This window comes from Hordeum vulgare, chromosome 4H (assembly GCF_904849725.1).
Source record: "Hordeum vulgare subsp. vulgare chromosome 4H, MorexV3_pseudomolecules_assembly, whole genome shotgun sequence".
Taxonomy (NCBI): Eukaryota; Viridiplantae; Streptophyta; class Magnoliopsida; order Poales; family Poaceae; genus Hordeum; species Hordeum vulgare.
The window spans coordinates 326,232,244-326,255,653 of NC_058521.1; positions in this window are offsets into that span (position 1 = coordinate 326,232,244).

A 23,410-nucleotide genomic window follows, 5' to 3' on the forward strand; every position below is an offset into this window, starting at 1 on the left:
CTCGTTGTTGTGAGGTCTACTGTGCGAAGACCTCCATTCTACGAGCTCCGCCTGTGCATTCGTGGGTGAGTACAAATGTCATCTCCTCCTCACCCCTTCATTTTATGTGGGTCGGTCTTCGGATGAAACTTGCTAGATATAGGTAATTAAATTAATTTATCAGTGTGCATGACCAGTATGTGTCTCCCGTTCGAAAGGGTTACAGTTATAAATATGCATGCATTTGCATATATTTATAACCGTGATTCTTCTGAATTGTCCAACGTTATCCATGGACATCCCGAGTATGTGTAGATTGGGTTCGTTTTCCCTTATGCTTTGTTCCGGATCTGTTGCATAACTTCATCAGTGACTCCCTGTTGTTCTCCGGATACACATCCTCTCTGTTTATTGCGGAGACGTGTATCAGAAGAACAGCGGGGAGGTGTTGCCGAATGTTTGCGTTGGATCCGTAGCAGAGCATGGGAAAACGAACCCAATCTACACATACTCGGTGGAATTAGGACCTATCTTTACCTATTAGCGTGTAGGTTGCATGGACGTAATAAAACTGGCAAACTTGATTAACTGATGAATATATATGCTGAATTATATATAAATATATTTATTGAGTGATCGTGCGTGGATGTACACCGGTCACCCTAGTCAGAAAGAGATGACGAAAGAATGGTTTGTAAGAACCAAGGAGTTTGTGAAAGGCGCATTTGCAAATGGCAAGAAAACAAACGGGTGCCCTTGTCCTGAATGCGACAACTATAAAAAGAGGACAGAGGTTGTAATGATTAAATACCTGCACAGGAGGGGTTTTAAGCCTAATTATACGGTTTGGACATTTCATGGTGAGTCTATACAACGCACCAGAGCTGAGGTGGTTGGACGTCGCACCAACGAGCATGGTATCGGGATCGAAGACATGGTGCAAGACTTTGATGATGCTCGTGGTTCGGAAGATGAGATGGAGGAATCTTCAAAGGCCTTCTATGAAATGTTGGAGACTTCAAAACGTCCTCTCCACGAGCACAGTAAGTTTTGTCAGCTGGATGCCATTGCACAAGTAATGGCTCTGAATGCTCAGTTCAACTTGGGAAGAGAATGCTACGACACGATGATGACACTATTTGGACGTTTTGTACCCAAAGGCCATGTCATGCCTGCAAATCTGTACCAGTCGGACAAAATACTTCGTGTACTTAAGATGCCCTATGAGAAGATATTTGCATGTGATAAAGGATGTGTCTTATTTAGGAAGGAGTATGCACACATGGACTAATGTACCAATTGCAAGTCTTGCACGTATCTTGTGGTAGACAACAGTATGGGTGAGAAGAGGCAGACCAAAATCGCAGTTACTGTTCTTCGGTATATGCCAATCATACCAAGGCTTCAACGTCTTTTCATGGTCGAAGAGACAGCTAGTCAAATGACATGGCACAAAATGGTCAAAAGAACCGAACTAAATGCGGATGGGAATAAGGTGGCGGTACACACATCGGATGGCGAAGCGTGGCAACATTTCGATGGATTGCATGAGGATAAAGCGGCAGATCCAAGGAATTCTCGAGTCTGCATCACCATGGATGGTTTTAATCCCTTCGGCATGACGGCAACCCAATACAGTAGTTGGCATGTATTTTTCATTCAACTCAATCTCCCCCCCCCGGCAGATTGTGCAAAGAAAGAACAGATTTCTGATGTTGATAATTCCAGGGCCCAATTATCTGGGGAAGAATATGAATGTGTACATGCAACCTCTTAAGGATGAATTGCAAGAAGCTTGGGATAATGGGGTCAAGACATATGATGCCACTAGAAAAGAAAACATCAAAATGCATGTGTGGTACATGTACTCTATGCATGACTTGCCGGCGTATGCGCTATTCTCAGGATGGTGTGTGCATGGAAGTTTCCTGTGCCCCACATGCAAGGCAGTTCTTCAGTTTCATTGGTTGCAGGAGTGTCGGGAGTATTCTTGCTTTGACTTGCATAGACAGTTCCTGGATCCTGGCCATCAGTTCAGAAAAGACAAGAAGAACTTTACCAAAGGTAAAGTTGTCAAAAACTTGGCACCACCTGCGTTGACAGGCCAACAAATCCTGGATCAGTAAAACGCCCTCGAGCCTGATCCAGAGCGTCCAGGGTATTTCAAGGGGTATAATTCAAAACACGCTTGGAGTCACAAGCCATGCTTGTGTGATCTTCCTTACTTCAAAGACCTCCTTGTTCCACAAAATATCGACACTATGCGCACTGAAAAGAATATCGAAGAGGCTATTTTTGGTACATTGTTTGACATAGATGGGAAGACAAAGGATAATATTAAGGCTAGAGTCGATCAAGAGACACTATGTCGTAGACCGTTACAAAACATGTGAGAAGGCAAAGGAAAGAAAAAGTGGTCGAAGCCAAAGGCCTGGTTCAATCTTGGAAGGCCAGCTATGAGGGAAATTATCTTGTGGGTCAAAATGCACTTGATGTTCCCCGATGGGTATGCAGAGAATCTAAAGAGGGGAGCGAGTCTTGAAAAATTAAAAATCTTTGGTCTCAATAGTCATGATTGGCACATATGGCTTGAGCGGGTAATGCCGGTGATGTTACGTGTCTTTATTCCTGAGGATGAATGGCTAGTACTGGCGGAGCTGAGCTATTTCTTCCATGTTCTTTGTTCAAAAGAATTGTCACCTGCCGTTGTAGATGACATGGAGGAGTTTGCACCGGAGTTGTTGTGCAAGTTAGAGAAGATCTTTCCATCGGGCTTCTTTAATCCAAGGCAGCATTTGATTTTGTATCTACCGACCAATGCCAGATTGGGTGTGCCCATGAAAAATCGTTGGTGCTATGCAACTGAGAGGATGCAGAAGACGCTTCGAGCTAAATGTAAAAATAAGTGTAGAATTGAAGCATCGATGGCTGATGACTTCATTACTGAGGAGGTGGCAAACTTTGTGACTGCACACTACGGACCCAAAAATCATCATTTGCATGATCCGAAGCCTCGGTACAATGATGCAGACCCTAAAAAGGTGGATCCAACCTCAGCCTATTCAAAGGGAAGCTCGCACCAGCCGGTGCTTTGAAACCAATAACGTCGGATGTCGAAGAATGGCGAAAGATTTCATTGTATATCTTCAACAACCTAATAGAAGTGCAGCCATACATCGAGTAAGTTCTCGTCACATTTTTCCGTAACTTCTAATTCCTTTGAACTGCTCTTATTCCCGGATATTTCATACAGCCGATACATCGCCAAATTCTCGAATGGAGCGGTGATCCAAAATGATTCCGTCGAAGAATATGAGCTTCTGGCAAAGCATGAAGGCGGTTATCCCGGTTTCATCTCTTGGTTCAAACAAACCGTAATTATCAATAATGGACAATTTCATTTCTTGGTCTAACTTTCGGCTAATGCAACAACCCTTTCGTATTAAACTTGGATGCTAATTCAGAGTCTATGGACGCCGAACTGAGACAAGACGCTAACGGTTTTGACTATAATGTTCGTTCATTTGAGAAATACAACATCAATGGGTATCTCTTTCGTACCTCTGGCAAAGATCTATCTATGCCCGACCGGAAATCTACAAATTATTGTGTCTCTGCTATCGGGAAGGTGGTATCGAGTATTATGGAAGAGTTGAAGGAATTTATGAACTTCAATTTTATGGTGAAAACCCACTAAACGTCGTAGTCTTCAAATGTTATTGGTTCCAGCCGAAGGAGACTAGAAGGACTCATGAACATATAGGACTAGTCAAAATCAATCCAAACTCCCATTTATATGTTCCCGGTGTCTATATTACGGCTCAACAGGCGACCCAAGTTTTCTATCTACCGTGGGCATGCCAAACTGATAAGAATCTGGAAGGTTGATATGTTGTTTATGAAGTACCGCCACGTGTTAGACCACCTCCCGCAAATGAACAGGATTATGAACCTCACATTAACCCAAACACATACGATGGAGAATTCTTCCAAGAAACATGTATTTCCAAGAAAGGTTTCAAGAACCGCCGTGCTTCACCCCAGCACATGGAAGTAGATAGCGACAATGAATCCGGCTTCACCCCTGAGCCGGAACCAGCAGAGCTGGAACTAGAAGAGGTTACTGATGCAGATGACCTGTCAATTCTTCACCGATTACAGAAAGGGCTTCCACAACATCATGACGTTGAACCCTATGAGCACGTCATTCATGAAGACATGTGTGATAGTGATGATGATGATGCATTTATTGATGATGATTATTAGTTTGTAAGATTCCCAACTTAAATTATATATTTACAAATTATTATTCATGTCAGTTACTCAATTTTTTTATGTTGTAATAATTTCTTTTAATCTTTATCATGGCAGGTCAGCAGGTGTTGAAAGATGGTGGGCGCGGGTCCAGATCGCTCGACGGGTTCTTCTTCGGCGGCCCACATGAGGGGTGGTACTTCCATTCCACCCCTATCTCTCCATAGAGCCTTGGCAGACAGTCTGACGACACCACCCGCGGGTGCTTCTTCGTCGGCGGAATTGCCCACTCGGAGAGGTGATGTTCGGGTAGGGAAGAAGGGGAAGGGTACAGGGAGAGGTGGTGGCCGCTGAAGAGCTAGGCGGACTGTTGCGCCGTCCTCGCCACCACCACCAGCTCATTCACCCGAGAACACGACTACTATGGTGGACCCGTTTGCGGAGGAGGCTACGGGGACTCTGGTCCAGGAGCCTCGGGTGGACAGGCATTCGTCCCATGAGACTCCGGTCCAGGATCAGCCTCGGGTCGAGGTGCCTTTGGCCCACGAGACTCTAGTTCTTGAGGCTACGTCCCAGGAGACGCATGCCACACACTGAGTCATGTGGAGACATCCGGATGGGGTGCTTGGCCGGATCGGACCGAGGTGTGTCGGATTGGACCGAGGGTCCGGGTCACTATTCTGTTGATGGCGGGGATGAGTCTACGGATAGTGAGGGTGACGTGCAGGTGGACGGGGCCACCGTGTACAAGCCTGGTAGTACACGTCTCCCGGTCGCGCCGGCTACCCGCGAGGAGAGGCCGGTGATTAAGCCTGAAGGGGATAGGTAAGTACATTTACTCTTTTTTTAGCTTTTGCCTTCAAGTTTCTTCAAATATCTAATGTGTTGGCCTAATCATACTGTAGAGGATGGAAACACCCTGGTGGAGTCCGCAATCCGAACAACGTCCTTGGTGTGCTTTGCCGGGCAAATTTCCCGGGGTTTGTCACGTTGCCTGGTGATGGTCAGGTTCCTACACTAGGATTTACCTGGGAGCACTATCATGCTGCGCAGGCCCCACCGGAGGAGATTATAGATGGTGTATTGTGCCACACGAGGGCCGAGATGGTGATCAACAGCTTTTGGGTAAATTATCCTTTTACACAATCTAAAATTAACAATATAGCTAATTATTGTACTAATCGGTGTTGTCTCGTTTGATTGGAGACCTTCTATAAGTGTGAGGAGGGATAGGAGGAGGAGGCGGCCAAGGTTATCGAGGCCGAGTGTAGGCGGTTATTACAGAACTTACGCCACGAGGCTCGGCCGCAGGCCATTCGAGACTACTAGGCCACGCGTGGTATTGAGAAGCAGAAGGAGTGCCGCGGAAAGTATCTGAAGAAGGAGCAGAACATGAAGGTAATTACCTATTCTTAAGGCCTTGTACATAGTTTTCTTGATTTGATTCATAGGTGTAGCGCTCGAAATTCTTTCTAATAACTTATAGGTGCCCCGAGATGGTGTGGAGATAAGATGGATTGTTGGGAGGCATTATTGGATGAGTGGTGCACATGCAACTAGCTAGCCGTCCATGACAATGCGAAGGATCGGCATAGGCAAATGGTTGGTGTGCCACACCATCAAGGCAGCGCCAACTTACTTCAGTTCGGACGAAACTGGGTATGTGGTTTGCTTCATGATTCATGCAATTCATTCTTCATGCTAGCTTAAGCCCCTTACTAATACTTTGTTCCTCTCTTTTAGCCGCATCACAGTAAGACGGAGAAGCCAGAGTTGTACGACCTTTATGGCATGGCCCATACCGCCTCCTACAAGAAAGCGAAGGCATTCTGTGAGTCTGACCTGGATAATCCAAATAACTTCACCAACATCTCATCCCACCACAAGATCGTGAAATACAGGGACACATGGAAGGCTTGGAAAGGGGAGGACTTTAACCCGAGCCAGGAACCTTTGGATCTAGAGATGGTGATGATATCTGGTGGCGGGAGGCCCCATGGCTCGATAGCCATTAGAGCTGGGATAATACGTTGTCCACTCACTCTCCCGGAGAGCAAGGCGCGCCAGCCGAGCTCCTGTCATGAGATAACACCTCGTCCACGACCAGTTGATCTTGCCATCGAGGTTAGTTGTACGGACTCAGAAAACTTTCATCCATTTCATTATGTGTGTGGCCATCAATCATTACTATGGTAATGAGGAATAGTGTTGCAGGTTGCTCTTCAGAAAGAGAGAGCGGCAAACAAGGCTGCTCTTGAGAAAGAGAGATTGGAAAGCCAGGCTGCTCTCCATGCTGCACTTGAGGAGACGGACCGGACCACGGCTCGATTGATTGAGGAGGAGAGGGCCCGAAATGAGGCGGCTCACCTGGCCATGTACGAGCTTATTGTGGCAAGTTTCTTTGTTACATTAGACAAATCATGTGTGTAATGTTTGTTACATTACTAACTAATACGACTGACTCTTCAAAACCGAATGTGCACTCTATGTGCGAGAAAACTGGTCAAGCCCCTCCGCCGATGCCCGTATTCTCTGTGATTGGCACATTGAGTTTCATTTCAATGGTCATTATAAAATAGTATTAACAAATGAGTATCATCATGCTAACTAAGACATTGCAAAATATCTTTTCTGCAGAATAACTCTCGAGCGGCATCGCGCGACCCTTCTCCAGGGCAACCGTCTCCAAACGAAGCCGACACGAGCAACCCTCGTGTTTCTCCTCCTTGATGACCATTGTGGTAAGTTTTCTCCAAAATGACATAATTATCTCCTACTTGATTTCTACTAGGAAAAATGGTTAGTGAAACCACTAGTTTCATAACTTAGCTAATTTAGCTCCAAAATGGTTAGTGAAACCACTAGTTTCATAAATTAGCTAATTTAGCTCCAAAATGACATAATAATCTCAATTGAAATAGGAAAAATGAAAAGAAGGAATAAGAAGAATAAGATAAGAAGAAGAGAAGAAGAAGGAGAAGAAGGAGGAGAAGAAGAAGGAGGAGGAGAAGGAGAAGGAGCCCTCCTTCTTGTCCTTCTTCTTCGTCTTCTCTCCTCCTTCTTCTCCTTCTTTTTCTCCTTCTTCTTCTCTTCTTCTTTTTCTTCTTCTCTCCTTCTTCTTCTTTTTCTTATCTTCTTATTCTTCTCTTTCTTCTTCAATTTAGCTTATTTTGCCCAACAAAGACATACTTAGCTAATTATCCTCCAAAATGACATAATTAGCTTGGATAGGTAAAAACATCATAAGAACCTTGGTTAGCTCATTAAAATGACTAATTAAGCTCCTGAAAGACATAATAAGCTCAAAATGGCATAAGAACCTTGGTTAGCTCATTAATATTACATATTTAGCTTGTTTTCCTCTAAAATGACATAATTAGCCTATTTAGCTCCAAAAAGATATACTTAGCTAATTTATCTCCAATAAGAGGAGAAGAGGCGAAATGAAAAGAAGTAAGTAGAAGAAGAGGAGGAGAAGAAGAGAAGGAAAAGGTGAAGAAGAAGGAGGAGAAGAAGAAGAAGAGAAGAAGGAGAAGGAGAAGGAGCCCTCCTTCTTCTCCTTCTTCTTCTCTCGCCCTTCTTCTCCTTCTTCTTCTTTTCTTCATATTTTCTTCCTCTTCTCCTCCTCCTTCTCCTTCTTCTTTTTCTTCTCCTTCTTCTCTTCTTGCTTCGTCTCTTTCTTCTTCAATTTAGCTTATTTTCCCCAACAAAGACATACTTAGATAATTATCCTCCAAAATGCTATAATTAGCTTAGTTCGGTAAAAACATAATAAGAACGTTGGTTAGCGCATTAATACTATATACTTAGCTTGTTTTCCTCTAAAATGACATAATTAGCCCATTTAGCTCCAAAAATACATACATAGCTAATTTAGCTCCAAGAAGAGGAGAAGAGGAGAAAAGAAAAGAAGGAAGAAGAAGAAGAAGAGAAGAAGAAGAGAAGGAGAAGGAGAAGAAGAAGAAGGAGGAGGAGAAGAAGAAGAGAAGAAGGAGAAGGAGGATAAAAAGGAAAAGGAGCCCTCCTCCTTCTCCTTCTTCTTCTCTCCTCCTTCTTATCCTTCTTATTCTCTTCTTCTTTTCTTCTTATTTTCTTGTTATTTTATTCTTCTCCTTCTCCTTCTCCTTTTTCTTTTTCTTCTCCTTCTTCTCTTTCTTCTTCAATTTAGCTTATTTTCCCCAACAAAGACATAATTAGCTAATTATCCTCAAAAATGACATAATTAACTTAGTTAGGAAAACAAATCATAAGAACCTTGGTTAGCTCATTAAAATGACTAATTAAGCTACTAAAAGACATAATAAGCTCAAAATGGCATAAGAACCTTGGTTAGCTCATTAATATTATGTACTTATCTTGTTTTCCTCTAAAATGACATAATTAGCCCATTCAGCTCCAAAAATACATACTTAGCTAATTTAGATCCAAGAAGAGGAGAACATGAGAAATGAAAAGATGGAAGAAGAAGAAGAAGAGAAGGAGAAGGATAAGAAGAAGAAGGAGGAGGAGAAGAATAAGAGAAGGAGAAAGAGGAGAAGAAGGAGAAGGAGCCCTCCTTCTTATCCTTCTTATTCTCCTTCTTCTTCTCCTTCTTCTTCCCTCCTCCTTCTTCTCCTTCTTATTCTCCTTCTTCTTCTCCTTCTTATTCTCTTCTTCTTTTCTACTTCTCCTCCTCCTCCTTCTCCTTCTCCTTCTTCATTTTCTTCTCCTTCTTCTCTTCTTGCTTCTTCTCTTTCTTCTTCAGTTTAGCTTATTTTCCCCAACAAAGACATACTTAGCTAATTATCCTCCAAAATTACATAATTAGCTTAGTTAGGTAAAAACATCATAAGAACCTTGTATAGCTCATTAAAATGACCAATTAAGCTCCCAAAAGACATAATAAGCTCAAAATGGCATAAGAACCTTGGTTAACTCATTAAAATGGCTAATTAAGCTCCTGAAAGACATAATACGCTCAAAATGGCATAAGAACCTTGGTTAGCTCATTAATATTATATATTTAGCTTGTTTTCCTCTAAAATGACATAATTAGCCGATTTAGCTCCAAAAAGACGTACTTAGCTAATTTATCTCCAAGAAGAGGAGAAGAGGCGAAATGAAAAGAAGTAAGTAGAAGAAGAGGAGGAGAAGAAGAGAATGAGAAGGTGAAGAAGAAGGAGGAGAATAAGAAGAAAAGAATAAGGATAAGGAGAAGAAGAAGGAGAAGGAGCCCTCCTTCTTCTCCTTCTTCTTCTCTCGCCCTTCTTCTCCTTCTTCTTCTCTTCTTCTTTTCTTCTTATTTTCTTCCTCTTCTCCTCCTCCTTCTCCTTCTTATTTTTCTTCTTCTTCTTCTCTTTTTGCTTCTTCTCTTTCTTCTTCAATTTAGCTTATTTTCCCCAACAAAGACATACTTAGCTAATTATCCTCCAAAATGCTACAATTAGCTTAGTTCGGTAAAAACATCATAAGTACCTTGGTTAGCGCATTAATATTATATACTTAGCTTGTTTTCGTCTAAAATGACATAATTAGCCCATTTAGCTCCAAAAATACATACATAGCTAATTTAGATCCAAGAAGAGGAGAAGAGGAGAAATGAAAAGAAGGATGAAGAAGAAGAAGAAGAGAAGAAGAAGAGAAGGAGAAGGAGAAGAAGAAGAAGAAGGAGGAGGAGAAGAAGAAGAAGAGAAGAAGGAGAAGCAGGAGAAAAAGGAAAAGGAGCCCTCCTTCTTCTCCTTCTTCTTCTCTCCTCCTTATTCTCCTTCTTCTTCTCTTCTTCTTTTCTTGTTATTTTATTCTTCTCCTCCTCGTCGTTCTCCTTCTCCTTTTTCTTTTTCTTCTCCTTCTTCTCTTTCTTCTTCAATTTAGCTTATTTTTCCCAACAAAGACATAATTAGCTAATTATCCTCAAAAATGACATAATTAACTTAGTTAGGAAAACAAATCATAAGAACCTTGGTTAGCTCATTGAAATGACTAATTAAGCTAATAAAAGACATAATAAGCTCAAAATGGCATAAGAACCTTGGTTAGCTCATTAATATTATATACTTATCTTGTTTTCCTCTAAAATGACATAATTAGCCCATTTAGCTCCAAAAATACATACTTAGCTAATTTAGATCCAAAAAGAGGAGAAGAGGAGAAATGAAAAGATGGAATAAGAAGAAGAAGAGAAGGAGAAGGAGAAGAAGAAGGAGGAGGAGGAGAAGAATAAGAGAAGAAGGAGAAAGAGGAGAAGAAGGAGAAGGAGCCCTCCTTCTTATCCTTCTTATTCTCCTTCTTCTTCTCCTTCTTCTTCTATCCTCCTTCTTCTCCTTCTTATTCTCCTTCTTCTTCTCCTTCTTCTTCTCTTCTTCTTTTCTTCTTCTTTTCTACTTCTCCTCCTCCTCCTTCTCCTTCTCCTTCTTCTTTTTCTTCTCCTTCTTGTCTTCTTGCTTCTTCTCTTTCTTCTTCAATTTAGCTTATTTTTCCCAACAAAGACATACTTAGCTAATTATCCTCCAAAATTACATAATTAGCCTAGTTAGGTAAAAACATCATAAGAACCTTGTATATCTCATTAAAATGACTAATTAAGCTCCTAAAAGACATAATAAGCTCAAAATGGCATAAGAACCTTGGTTAGCTTATTAGTATTATATACTTAGCTTGTTTTCCTCTAGAATGACATAATTAGCCCATTTAGCTCCAAAAAGACATAGTTAGCTAATTTAGCTCCAGGAAGAGGAGAAGAGGAGAAATGAAAAGAAGGAAGAAAAACAAGAAGAAGAGAAGAAGAAGGAGAAGGAGGAGGAGAAGAAGAGAAGAAGGAGAAGGATTAGAAGAAGGAGAAGGAGCCCTCCTTCTTCTCCTTCTTCTTCTCTCCTCCTTATTGTCCTTCTTCTTTTCTTCTTCTTTTCTTCTTATTTTCTTCTTTTACTCCTCGTCCTACTCGTCCTCCTCCTCCTTCTTTTTATTATCATTCTTCTCTTCTTGCTTCTTCTCTTTCTTGTTCAATTTAGCTTATTTTCCCCAACCAAGACATACTTAGCTAATTATCCTCCAAAATGACATAATTAGCATAGTTAGGTAAAAACATCATAAGAACCTTGGTTATCTCAATAAAATGACTAATTAAGCTCTTACACGACATAATAAGCTCAAAATGGCATAAGAACCTTGGTTAGCTCATTAATATTATATACTTAGCTTGTTTTCCTCTAGAATGACATAATTATCCCATTTAACTCCAAAAAGACATAGTTAGCTAATTTAGCTCCAAAAAGACTGTAGCAGCTAGCCATATAGTCTGTTTGCCATCCGCTACCTTGGGAGGCTGATGTCGGGACCCCGATCCTAAGCCATAGCAATCCAGCCTGTAACACATCGCATCCCTTTGTGGTCTCACGCACGGTTAACTCCACGGCTGCAGCGTTACCTTAGCCGGGACCGTTTGCGTCTTTTGACTCACGTATGTGATAGTGTCGCTAGCAATCCAATGTCAAAGAACCCGGATCGACATGTCTAGTCATAAACCAAAGTGGCAGTACCGCACAAGGACAGGCATACATGGCCCAACAAAGCAGGTGTCGGTCATCAGTGAATGTAGACGAGTCGTAGCAGGCTACAAGGACTCCATTACATCGCGTGACATTTCCCCAAAGGGGACAGACACAGCATCTAAGAAGGACACATGCCGGTCAACCAATGTGTCCGGAGCAGTAGCGAACTACCAAGGCTCGTTGGATCACAAAGGGGCATTTCTGGAGTGCTACTAAAGTTCACGACTAGGTAATCGAACCCCATACATATCAAGTACGACACACGTACGCATGGCATACCGATATGTATAGATACATCGATGGCATCACAACATAACCATAAACATACAACCTTTATTTAAGAGGCTCGGAAGAGCCACACACATAATATTACACATTAAGGGTCTCACGACCCATAATAGCAGTCATACAAATACAAGCAAGCGGAAGAGTTATAAATTGTCTGGGTACAGACAGGGCAACTAGAAGGCACATGGCCTGACTATACTACAGAGCCGACGTAGGGCCAGATCGTAGCTGGGACACCAGCTACTCGTCGTCGTCGATGTCTACAAAGAACCCTCCATTTGGGTCATTGGCAACCTCTGCAACATTTATTAAGCAAACATGAGTACGAAGGTACTCAGCAAGACTTTAGGATGGCTAACTACTCATGCAAGGTATCAAAAGGTATTGTGGGGCTTCATGCGGGAAGCCAGCATTTGACTCATGGCTAGACAACTTGCATTTTGAAATTAGTTTTGACAACTTGATTTCTCGCACACGAGTCCACTAACACCACAACAATACACTATCGTGGAATCATTCCGTCTCCATACGGAAATGCCGTCCATGACACTCACGCTTATCTTGACAATTTTATGAGTAGCCATTGAAGTTATCTATGAACAACATATGTCTCCAAGTAGTCCATATCCGCGGACACGGCTATTCGAATAGATCATAACCCTGCAGGGGTGTACTTCGTCACACACGCTCTCGCCACTTATCGCTATGTGCACGTCATGCACCTTGGCAACCTTCAGGCGGAAGCCCAGCGAGGGAGTCGGCCACGATCGTTAACCACACTAGTACCTAGTCCAGGTTTATCGCCTATCTGAGAGTAACCCGTAGGAAGTCCGGCCGAGGTTTCCGCCACGGCCTCAAACGATGTGCGCAGGGTTCCCAAGCCCACCATCCAGGTGCCACTTGGTACACCGTGCCACTGTCTACCGCATCACGGCCCACCTCTCAGGTCAGCACCATGCACGGCCTCTAGCATTACTATAAACACCAGAAACTACTTGCAACTCCTGGACCGGGTACTACGCGATTAATAGGCCGAGCGGGGTCATATTTCAGGGCCCAGCATGTGGTAGTATCTAGTCTTGGAATACATACACGGAACTCAGTTCCTATGGACGGTTCCAATGAAACAACCCGCCATGTACTCCTACACAGCCTTTCACCGGTACCTTTACCAACTCAAGTTCAACACACAACCTTTGCCTACCGAACACATTCCACATTTTTGTTCATCTCCCAGATGACAGACCATACACAACTCTAAGCATAGCATGCATAGCAGGATAAGGCACATCATAGCTCAAACAACTACCAGGTATGCTAGGTTGCAAGGTTTGGCTATTTACGGTGACAAGGTTAAGTCATGCAAAGGAAGTGGGTTCAACTATCGTGGCAAAAGCAGTTGAAGCATTTGATCTTAAATGCAATAAATAGGTGCAGGAGCAAGAACATGGGAATTATCGGGATGATCAAAAGGGTTGCTTGCCTTGTTGCTCAGAGGAGGAACGATATCCGTCAGACGGATATTCGGTGGAATCCGGGGGTGCGGAGCCTACCTAAATGAATGGCAACATTCAATAACAATCATATGCACTCAAAATGATGCATGAGCATGGCATGAGAATGCAAGGTGATAAGTTATTATTTTCAACATGTATTAGGTTTAGAGTTGATTTGAATCACATTCGAATAGCAATTCAAACGGGGTATTCTCGGATACCGGTTTAATTGATTCGACCTGATGCTCAGATCAACTTGATGTTAACATGCATGAAATGTCATGTTATGGTACTGATTTGTAATTAGGACAGTGGTGAACATTGTATATATAATGAAATTTGAATACTTTGGCAAATTCCATTTAAAAAGTGATTATAAGAATTGAATTATTTCTTATTCCACAATTTAGGGTTCTGTAACTTTTTAAAACATGGTTGAAAACAGCATAATCAGAATCCTTGAATTTTTCTGATACTTTTTCATATATAAATTATTTTCATTGGAGTTACAGATTAATTCTATGATTTTTACAATTTTTAGCAATTTCCTGAATTAGTTTTATACTGGAAATTATATTTATTGCATCAGACTGACGTCAGCAGGTCAGCCGACCTGTTCAGGTCAAACGTGACAGGGGGGCCCCACTGGTGAGCCTCTCTGGGACTAATCCCGCGCTGACCAGCCCTAACTGAGGTTTGACTTGGCCTTGGGCCCACTTGTCAGCGAGTGATTAGGTGCTGAGCTGCTGGGTTAGCTTTGCCACGTCGACATCCACCGGCGGCGAGGTCGTCCTCGCCGGCGGGGAGCCTCCGGCGACCACCAGCACAGCGGAGGGGCTCGGAAACGGCGCACAGGGGCCAAATGCTGCACGGAGAGCACCAGAGGAACGGCACGTCTCCCGCAGCTTCATTTCTGCACTTAGCCGGGGCTGATCTGGCCGGAGATGACGCCGGCGACGAGCTTGGCGACGGCCAAGGCTCGGGCGCCATCGGGGTCATTGAATCAGAGGGATCTACACTCGGTTCTTAGCTGCTACAGCATCTACCGTCGACCTGGAGCTGCTAGGGCCCTCGGAAGGACGAGCTGATCATCGGAGGGCCACCGGCGACGAGCGGCAGCGGCGGTCCTCGTCGGGCTCCGGTGAAACTAGAGCTAGAGGAGGGGATCGACGGGAAAAACTTAGGGAAAACGACCGCATGCTCACGGGGAGTGCAGAGCAGAGCTTAGACGGCTCGGGGAAGGCCTGGGGGCGACGAGTCGACGGGAGATGTCCGGCGGCCGGAGGTGGAAGACGACGGCGTTGCGGGCGTTGCAGGGCTCGAGGAAGCTTCGGCTTCTGCAGAGATGACTAGGGCGACGAGGCGGAGCTAATGGTGTGCTCTGGGAGGGAATCCTATGGCTAGGGGCACGGGCAGCTCAAGCTCGAGCTCGGCTCTAATGGCGGCAACAAGGAGGAGGAGGAGATCCGGGAGGAGGAAGAGAACCAAGGCGGGGAATGGATAGGGGAGGCCCTGGGGAGCTTATCCCCGTCGTCACCAGCGCGAGGTGGCAGCCAGGCAGGCACGCAGGTGCGTGGCCGCGCCGGAGGGGGCGGCGGCCACCTCCTGCTGCCTACTGGCGCGAGGGAGGGGACGAGCCAGGGATGGGCCGGGCCAGGCTTAGGCGACAGGTAAGGTTTTTCCATTTTTCTGTTTTTGTTTTTCTGTTTTGCTAATTATTGTTTTGCTAATTAATTCAGATCCAAAACAATAAGTAAAACTATTTTAGACCTCCTGAAATATTTGTTATAATATCCCCAACCATTTCCAAGGTTTTCAACATTTTTGGAAATTTATAGTTTCTGATTTCAAATTTAAAACTTGAAACGAGTAGCCTTTTTCATTTATTCAAAAAGCTTAAAGTGTCAAGAAAATAGTTTTCTCCAATGCTCATTTACTTTCATGATTTATCAGAAAGTTTGAACATTTCTTGAGGCCATTTTGGGTTCATTGATTTTGAACTAGTTTGAGATTTCCTTTAATTGAAATGGTGGCTAGGGTTTTGAGTTTTTCCTTTGCCACTTTGTTGTTTTTGTTGAAACTTCTTAGATGCCAATGCAAAGAAGACATGAGCACAATGCTATCTTGCTTAAGGGTTAGGGATGTGACAACTCACCCCCACTCAAAAGAATCTCATCCCGAGATTTAGAAGTCGTCGGGAATGACGCAGGATACTCATGTCGGAGACGATCCTCTCTTTCCCAAGTTGCCTCCTTTTCAGAATGATTTGACCATTGAACTTTAAGAAACTTGAGGTTTCGACGTCGAGTGGTACGCTCAGCTTGATCAAGAATACACACGGAGTATTCTCGGTATGAAAGGTTATCTTGGAGATCAAGCGTTTCGTGGTCCACTTCACAGATAGGATCCGAGAAGCAACGCCTGAGTTGCGAGACGTGGAAAACATCATGAACCTTGGAAAGATGCGGAGGAAGTTCCAACTGGTAGGCAACTTCTCCTCGTTTGGCAAGAATACGAAAAGGACCAATGTAACGAGGAGCCAATTTGCCCTTGATACCGAATCGATGGGTACCCTTCAAAGGTGTAACCCGAAGGTAAGCCTTCTCGTCAACTTCAAAGGTCACAGCCTTATGATGACGATCATATTGGCTCTTTTGACGAGACTGGGCTGTTTTCAACTTTTCACGAATAATGCGAACCTGCTCTTCTACATCCTGGATCATGTCCGGGCCAAAGAGTTGCCTCTCTCCGGTTTCTGACCAATTAAGAGGGGTTCGACATCTTCGTCCATAGATAACTTCAAAAGGGGCTTTGCCCAAGCTTGATTGATAACTATTGTTATAAGCGAATTCGGCGAATGGAAGGCACTTCTGCCAATTCATACCGAACGAAATAACACAAGCGCGGAGCATATCTTCTAGGATTTGATTCACTCTTTCTACTTGACCACTTGATTGAGGATGGAAAGCAGTGCTAAAAGATAAGTGAGTCCCCATGGAATTCTGAAAACTTTCCCAGAAGCGAGAAGTAAAGATACTTCCACGGTCCGAGTTAATTTCCAGGGGAACACCATGGAGAGACATTATTCGAGAGATATATAACTCTGCTAGCTGGCTAGCTGTTATACTCTCACGAACAGGAAGAAAATGAGCCACTTTGGAAAGACGGTCAATGACCACAAAGATAGCATTATTTCCTTTCTTGGTCTTGGGAAATCCGGTAATGAAATCCATGCTAACTTTATCCCATTTCCATTCAGGAATAGCTAGAGGCTGAAGGGTGCCAGCAGGCCTTTGATGTTCTGCCTTAACTCGACGACAAACGTCGCAGTTAGCAACGAACTCAGCAATTTCTCTCTTCATCCTAGTCCACCAGAACCTCTGGCGTAGGTCCTGATACATCTTAGTACTACCGGGATGAATGGTGAGAGGAGAATCATGAGCCTCCTTAAGGATTAACTGCCTTAGATGTGGGTTCTTAGGAACCACTAAACGATTCTGGAAGAACACAACACCTTGATCATTCATGGAAAATTCTTTAGCTTTTCCGCTAAAAATATTCTCCTTGATCCGTGATATACCCTTGTCACGCTTTTGACCAGCTATAATTTGATCCTTAAGAGTAGGATTCGCCACCAGGGTAGAAAGGAATCCTTGAGAAACAATATGAAGATTCAACTTCCGAAAGTCCTCATGGAGATGTGGTTGACCTTGTTGTAGCATCAAATTGTTACAATAAGATTTACGACTTAGTGCATCGGCCATAACATTGGCCTTCCCCTGGGTGTAAGTTATCCCTAAGTCGTAATCCGAGATCAACTCAACCCACCGTCTTTGCCTGAGATTCAAATCCGGCTGGGTGAAGATATATTTTAGACTTTGGTGATCAGTGAATATTTCGCAACGATTACCCAGAAGGTAATGTCGCCAGGTTTTTAGTGCATGGACCACAGCTGCAAGCTCAAGGTCATGTGTGGGATAATTATCCTCATGTGGAAGCAACTGTCGAGATGCGTATGCGATCACATGACGATCTTGCATGAGAATGCAACCTAACCCTTGTCGCGAGGCGTCGCAATAGATAACAAAGTCCTTAGAAAAATCTGGTGGTAGCAACACAGGTGCGGAAGTCAGGCGTCTTTTCAGTTCCTGAAAACTATGCTCACACTATGGTGTCCACTCGAACTTTTTATCCTTCTTGAGGAGTTCAGTTAGAGGCTTTGCAACCTTGGAGAAATTCTCGACGAAGCGGCGACAATAGCTCGCTAGACCAAGAAAACTCTTAACTTGCTTAACCGATTCAGGTTGAGTCCAATCAAGGACAGCTTGAACTCTCTCGGGATTGACAGCAATACCCTTACCAGAGATTACGTGGCCTAGATAGGTCACTTCTGGTAACCAGAATTCACATTTTGAAAATTTGGCATAAAGGCGATGCTCTCGAAGTTTCATCAATACCAGCCTTAGATGCTCGGCATGTTCTTGTTCATTCTTCGAGTAGATGAGAATATCATCGAGGTATACCACGACAAATTTATCCAAATACTCCATGAAGATTGAGTTCATCAGCCGAGAGAAAGTGGCTGGGGCATTGGTTAAACCGAAGGACATAACGGTGTACTCATATTGGCCATAACGAGTAACAAAGGCCGTTTTTGGAATGTCCCCGTTCTTAATCTTGATTTGATGGTATCCCAACCTCAAATCCATTTTGGAGAAGACTGAGGATCCAGCAAGCTGATCATACAGATCATTGATCCTGGGGAGCGGATACTTGTTCTTTATGGTGACCAGGTTAACTGGTCGGTAATATACAACCATCCGATCCGTTCCGTCTTTCTTCTTGACGAAGAGGACGGGACAAGCCCAAGGAGAAGAGCTAGGATGAATGAAACCTTTGTTCAAGGCCTCATCTAATTGCTTCTTAAGTTCGGCTAGCTCTAGGGGTGCCATCTTATAAGGTCTTCTGGCTATTGGAATAGTTCCCGGAACAAGATTTATCACAAACTCTACATCTCTGTCAGGTGGAATTCCTGGCAGTTCCTCTGGAAAAACATCCGGGAAGTCACGGACTACCGGAATGTCTTCAAGTTCCGGAAGAGGGTTGGCATTTAGGGAATAGAGTTGGCATTTGGCAACTCGAGTAGAGACATTTACTATCTCACCCGAGGGATGGGTAAGTTGGACATTTCTAGAATGAGTATCAATCTTGGCATAGTGAGCTGACATCCAGTCCATGCCCAAGATGATATTAATATCCGAAGATTTCAATGCTATCAATGAGGCTAGAAAAACTAGCCTGTCTACTAGAATTTCATTGTCATAGGTTATCCTAGAGGTTTTCCATTTACTACCAGGGGTTTGGACAACCAATGGGATTGGCATATCACAAAATGACATGTTATGCAACTGTGCATAACTTTCCGAAATGAAGGAATGAGAAGACCCAGCGTCAAAGAGAACGGACGCTGGGTGATGATTAACAAGAAGCGTACCCAGCATGACGTCGGGATCCTCTGCAGCTTCTTCTGCTGACACATAGTTCACACGGCCACGTGCAGGAGTTGGCTTCACATAGAACGCTTTGCCCGACTTGGCCTGCCCGACGGACTTTCCGGGTTGCTTGGCACCCACATTCTGAGGACACTCACGGAAATAATGCCCTGGTTCTCCACACTTGTAGCATATCACCTGGTTGGCACGTGGTGCAGCATTGCTAGCTGGACCACCATAAGCTTTTGCTGGAGGGTTGGCCTGATTCGTCTGAGGCGCCACATAGAATGGCCTCGGAGTGTATCTTGGCGGCAGAGAACTGTTTGGAACCCACAGCCTGCATTTTGGAAACGTGGAACCAGAAGATGAGCCAAAGTCACAGGAGTGCTTCCTTGTGGCTTCGAAGTCAGTGTGACCAGTCTCCGCACTGATCGCTTTGTTGACCAGGGCTTGAAAACTTGCACACTCATGGAGGCGCAGGTCTCGAGGGAGCTCAGGGCTCAGACCCTTACGGAATCTTGCTTGCTTCTTGGCGTCAGTAGACACCTCCTCTGTTGCATAGCGGGCGAGGTTACCGAACTTGCGGCTATAGGCATCCACAGACAACTTGCCCTGAGTGAAGGCACAGAACTCCTCTCTCTTTCTGTCCATCAGGCCCTCTGGAATATGGTGCAGACGAAAAGCTGCACTGAAGTCTGCCCACGTGGCCACTGGTTCAGCGGGACGCATAGCTTCAAAATTCTCCCACCACAGATTGGAGGGTCCCTCCAGGAAATACGCCGCAAAGGTCACCTTGTCGGCCTCAGACACATTCGCAGAGCGAATCTTGCGTGAGATGCTGCACAGCCAGTCATCAGCGTCGAGGGGATCGACGGAATGATGAAACTTTGGAGGATTCAGCTTCACAAAGTCATTGAGGGACACTGCAGCATTCCTAGGCTGTCGAGCCGTATTCTGCTCAATACGCTCTAGCAGTCGGTTGGTCTCCCTTTTGTTTCTTTCTGCCTCAAGCATCACTTCTACCAGAGAAGGTGGGTGAGGCAGGTCTTCCTGCGACGCTGGACTACCCTCACCTTGCTCATGAGCAGGGGCACGGTTCAACCTGGTGAACACCATCCTGACAAACAACTCATAGCTTAGACCAATATCATATCAATACTAGCTATGGATTAAGAATGTACTGAACACACGGAATGCGGAAATGAACATCCGAACAACATGGTAACAAGCAACTGCTATATATACACCATGGTTCATACACGCCCTTACATAGTTCAGTACAAACTTACTCGAAGAGCAAACTACTGAAATGGTGGAACTACTCATCAGAGGCTTACAAGATTCCTATACATTATTTATCTAGGCCTCCGGAATTCATTTCACATTACTACCATACTTCACAAGTCACGCAGGACTGTGAACGTACGGCTACTACCATACTATCCTTCCGCTCACAGCTCAGGCATCCGCATAGAACATCTCATAGAGATTACCTCCAAGACCTGGAAGCTCAACCTGCGGATCAGGAAACACTCTAGCCTGAGATCCCTGGGATCCATAAGGACACGGATGTGGCCTTGGTCCCCTGACTGGTGGTAAGAGGGGTCCCCGAAGAGGTGTGACTCCTCCTATAGCTGGCCAGTCAACGTGGGCCGGAAGATGGGTTCTAACAGGGTTCAGCATCTCCATCTCTCCATACCCTGTCTGGACTACCGGTGCCAGCTGCGTCAAAGCTGTCCACAGACGGGCACGGGTAGCATAAAGCTCCATGCGGAGAGCACGAGCATCCCTGTCTCTGTTCTCTAGCATCTCAACAGTGGACTGCAGAAGTGGATCCTCCATAGAAGAATCAAAATAGACTCCACTGAGGTATCCCTCTTCACCAGACTGAGAGGCCGGAACATAGCAGAACTCTGAATTCTGCAGCAGTGCATGTCCCGCTCTCATAATAGTCAGCATTGAATAGGCAGCATCCTGTACTGCCATGTCAACAGTGACCCCCAACCCATAGGACCAATGGATTTGCTTCTCAGCTCCAGGGTAGTCTGGAAATACCCTAACAGTGCAGACGTACTGGCTCTGGTTGAAGTCTCGGTACTGTTCCTCCACTATGTACTCGGGGTACCAGCGGTAACCGCACACCGACATCACCCTGACCAGCATGGCCGTATGACCCGGTACATCAATGCACCTGGTCAGACGTACCACCTGACGAGAAGGACGGCCAGGCATCTGTAAATAGAGAGTAATGCAAAAGCATTAGAGCTCCGAATGCAAAATTGGGCAGCATAACGGCTGTAAATGCTCAAAAACAAATTTTGAGACAACCCAAAAATGGAATAGCGTAACCACTCAACTATCAAGTTCAACTCCCTGATCATCAAACTTACTTCCTGCTTCCTAGGAATAAAAGAAACCCAATATCTCTCGACCCGTAGTCCTATAATCTACCGATCAGAAACACGAGCCTAGGAGAAGATGAGTAACCTAGTCCTTAATTCCCGCAGAAAAGACGAGGATGACCAGAATAGAATGTCTTGAGAAGAGAACAAGAGTCTTACGTTCCCTTCCACAAACAATTCCCTTATATATAACTAAAGCAATTCTAGACTCAACTTCGACCAGTTTGGCTTAGTAATCCTACAGTCAGTCAGGCTCTGATACCAACGCTGTCGGGACCCCGATCCTAAGCCATAGGAATCCAGCCTGTAACACATCCCATCCCTTTGTGGTCTCACGCACGGTTAACTCCACGGCTGCAGCCTTACCTTAGCCGGGACCGTTTGCGTCTTTTGACTCACGTATGTGATAGTGTCGCTAGCAATCCAATGTCAAAGAACCCGGATCGACATGTCTAGTCATAAACCAAAGTGGCAGTACCGCACAAGGACAAGCATACATGGCCCAACAAAGCAGGTGTCGGTCATCAGCGAATGTAGACGAGTCGTAGCAGGCTACAAGGACTCCATTACATCGCGTGACATTTCCCCAAAGGGGACAGACACAGCATCTAAGAAGGACACATGCCGGTCAACCAATGTGTCCGGAGCAGTAGCGAACTACCAAGGCTCGTTGGATCACAAAGGGGCATTTCCTTGTAAGGAGTGCTACTAAAGTTCACGACTAGGTAATCGAACCCCATACATATCAAGTACGACACACGTACGCATGGCATACCGATATGTATAGATACATCGATGGCATCACAACATAACCATAAACATACAACCTTTATTTAAGAGGTTCGGAAGAGCCACACACATAATATTACACATTAAGGGTCTCACGACCCATAATAACAGTCATACTAATACAAGCCAGCGGAAGAGTTATAAACTGTCTGGGTATAGACAGGGCAACTACAAGGCACATGGCCTGACTATACTACAGAGCCGACGTAGGGCCAGATCGTAGCTGGGACACCAGTTACTCGTCGTCGTCGATGTCTACGAAGAACCCTCCATTTGGGTCATTGGCAACCTCTGCAACATTTATTAAGCAAACATGAGTACGAAGGTACTCAGCAAGACTTTAGGATGGCTAACTACTCATGCAAGGTATCAAAAGGTATTGTGGGGTTTCATGCGGGAAGCCAGCATTTGACTCGTGACTAGACAACTTGCATTTTGAAATTAGTTTTGACAACTTGATTTCTCGCACACGAGTCCACTAACACCACAACAATACACTATCGTGGAATCATTCCGTCTCCATACGGAAATGCCGTCCACGACACTCACGCTTATCTTGACAATTTTATGATTAGCCATTGAAGTTATCTATGAACAACATATGTCTCCAAGTAGTCCATATCCGCGGACACGGCTATTCGAATAGATCATAACCCTGCAGGGGTGTACTTCGTCACACACGCTCTCGCCACTTATCGCTATGTGCACGTCATGCACCTCGGCAACCTTCAGGCGGAAGCCCAGCGAGGGAGTCGGCCACGACCGTTAACCACACTAGTACCTAGTCCAGGTTTATCGCCTATCTGAGAGTAACCCGTACGGAAGTCCGGCCGAGGTTTCCGCCACGACCTCAAACGATGTGCGCAGGGTTCCCAAGCCCACCATCCGGGTGCCACTTGGTACACCGTGCCACTGCCTACCGCATCACGGCCCACCTCTCAGGTCAGCACCATGCACGGCCTCCAGCATTACTATAAACACCAGAAACTACTTGCAACTCCTGGACCGGGTACTACGCGATTAATAGGCCGAGCAGGGTCATATTTCAGGGCCCAGCATGTGGTAGTCTCTAGTCTTGGAATAAATACACGGAACTCAGTTCCTAAGGACGGTTCCAATGAAACAACCCGCCATGTACTCCTACACAGCCTTTCACCGGTACCTTTACCAACTCAAGTTCAACA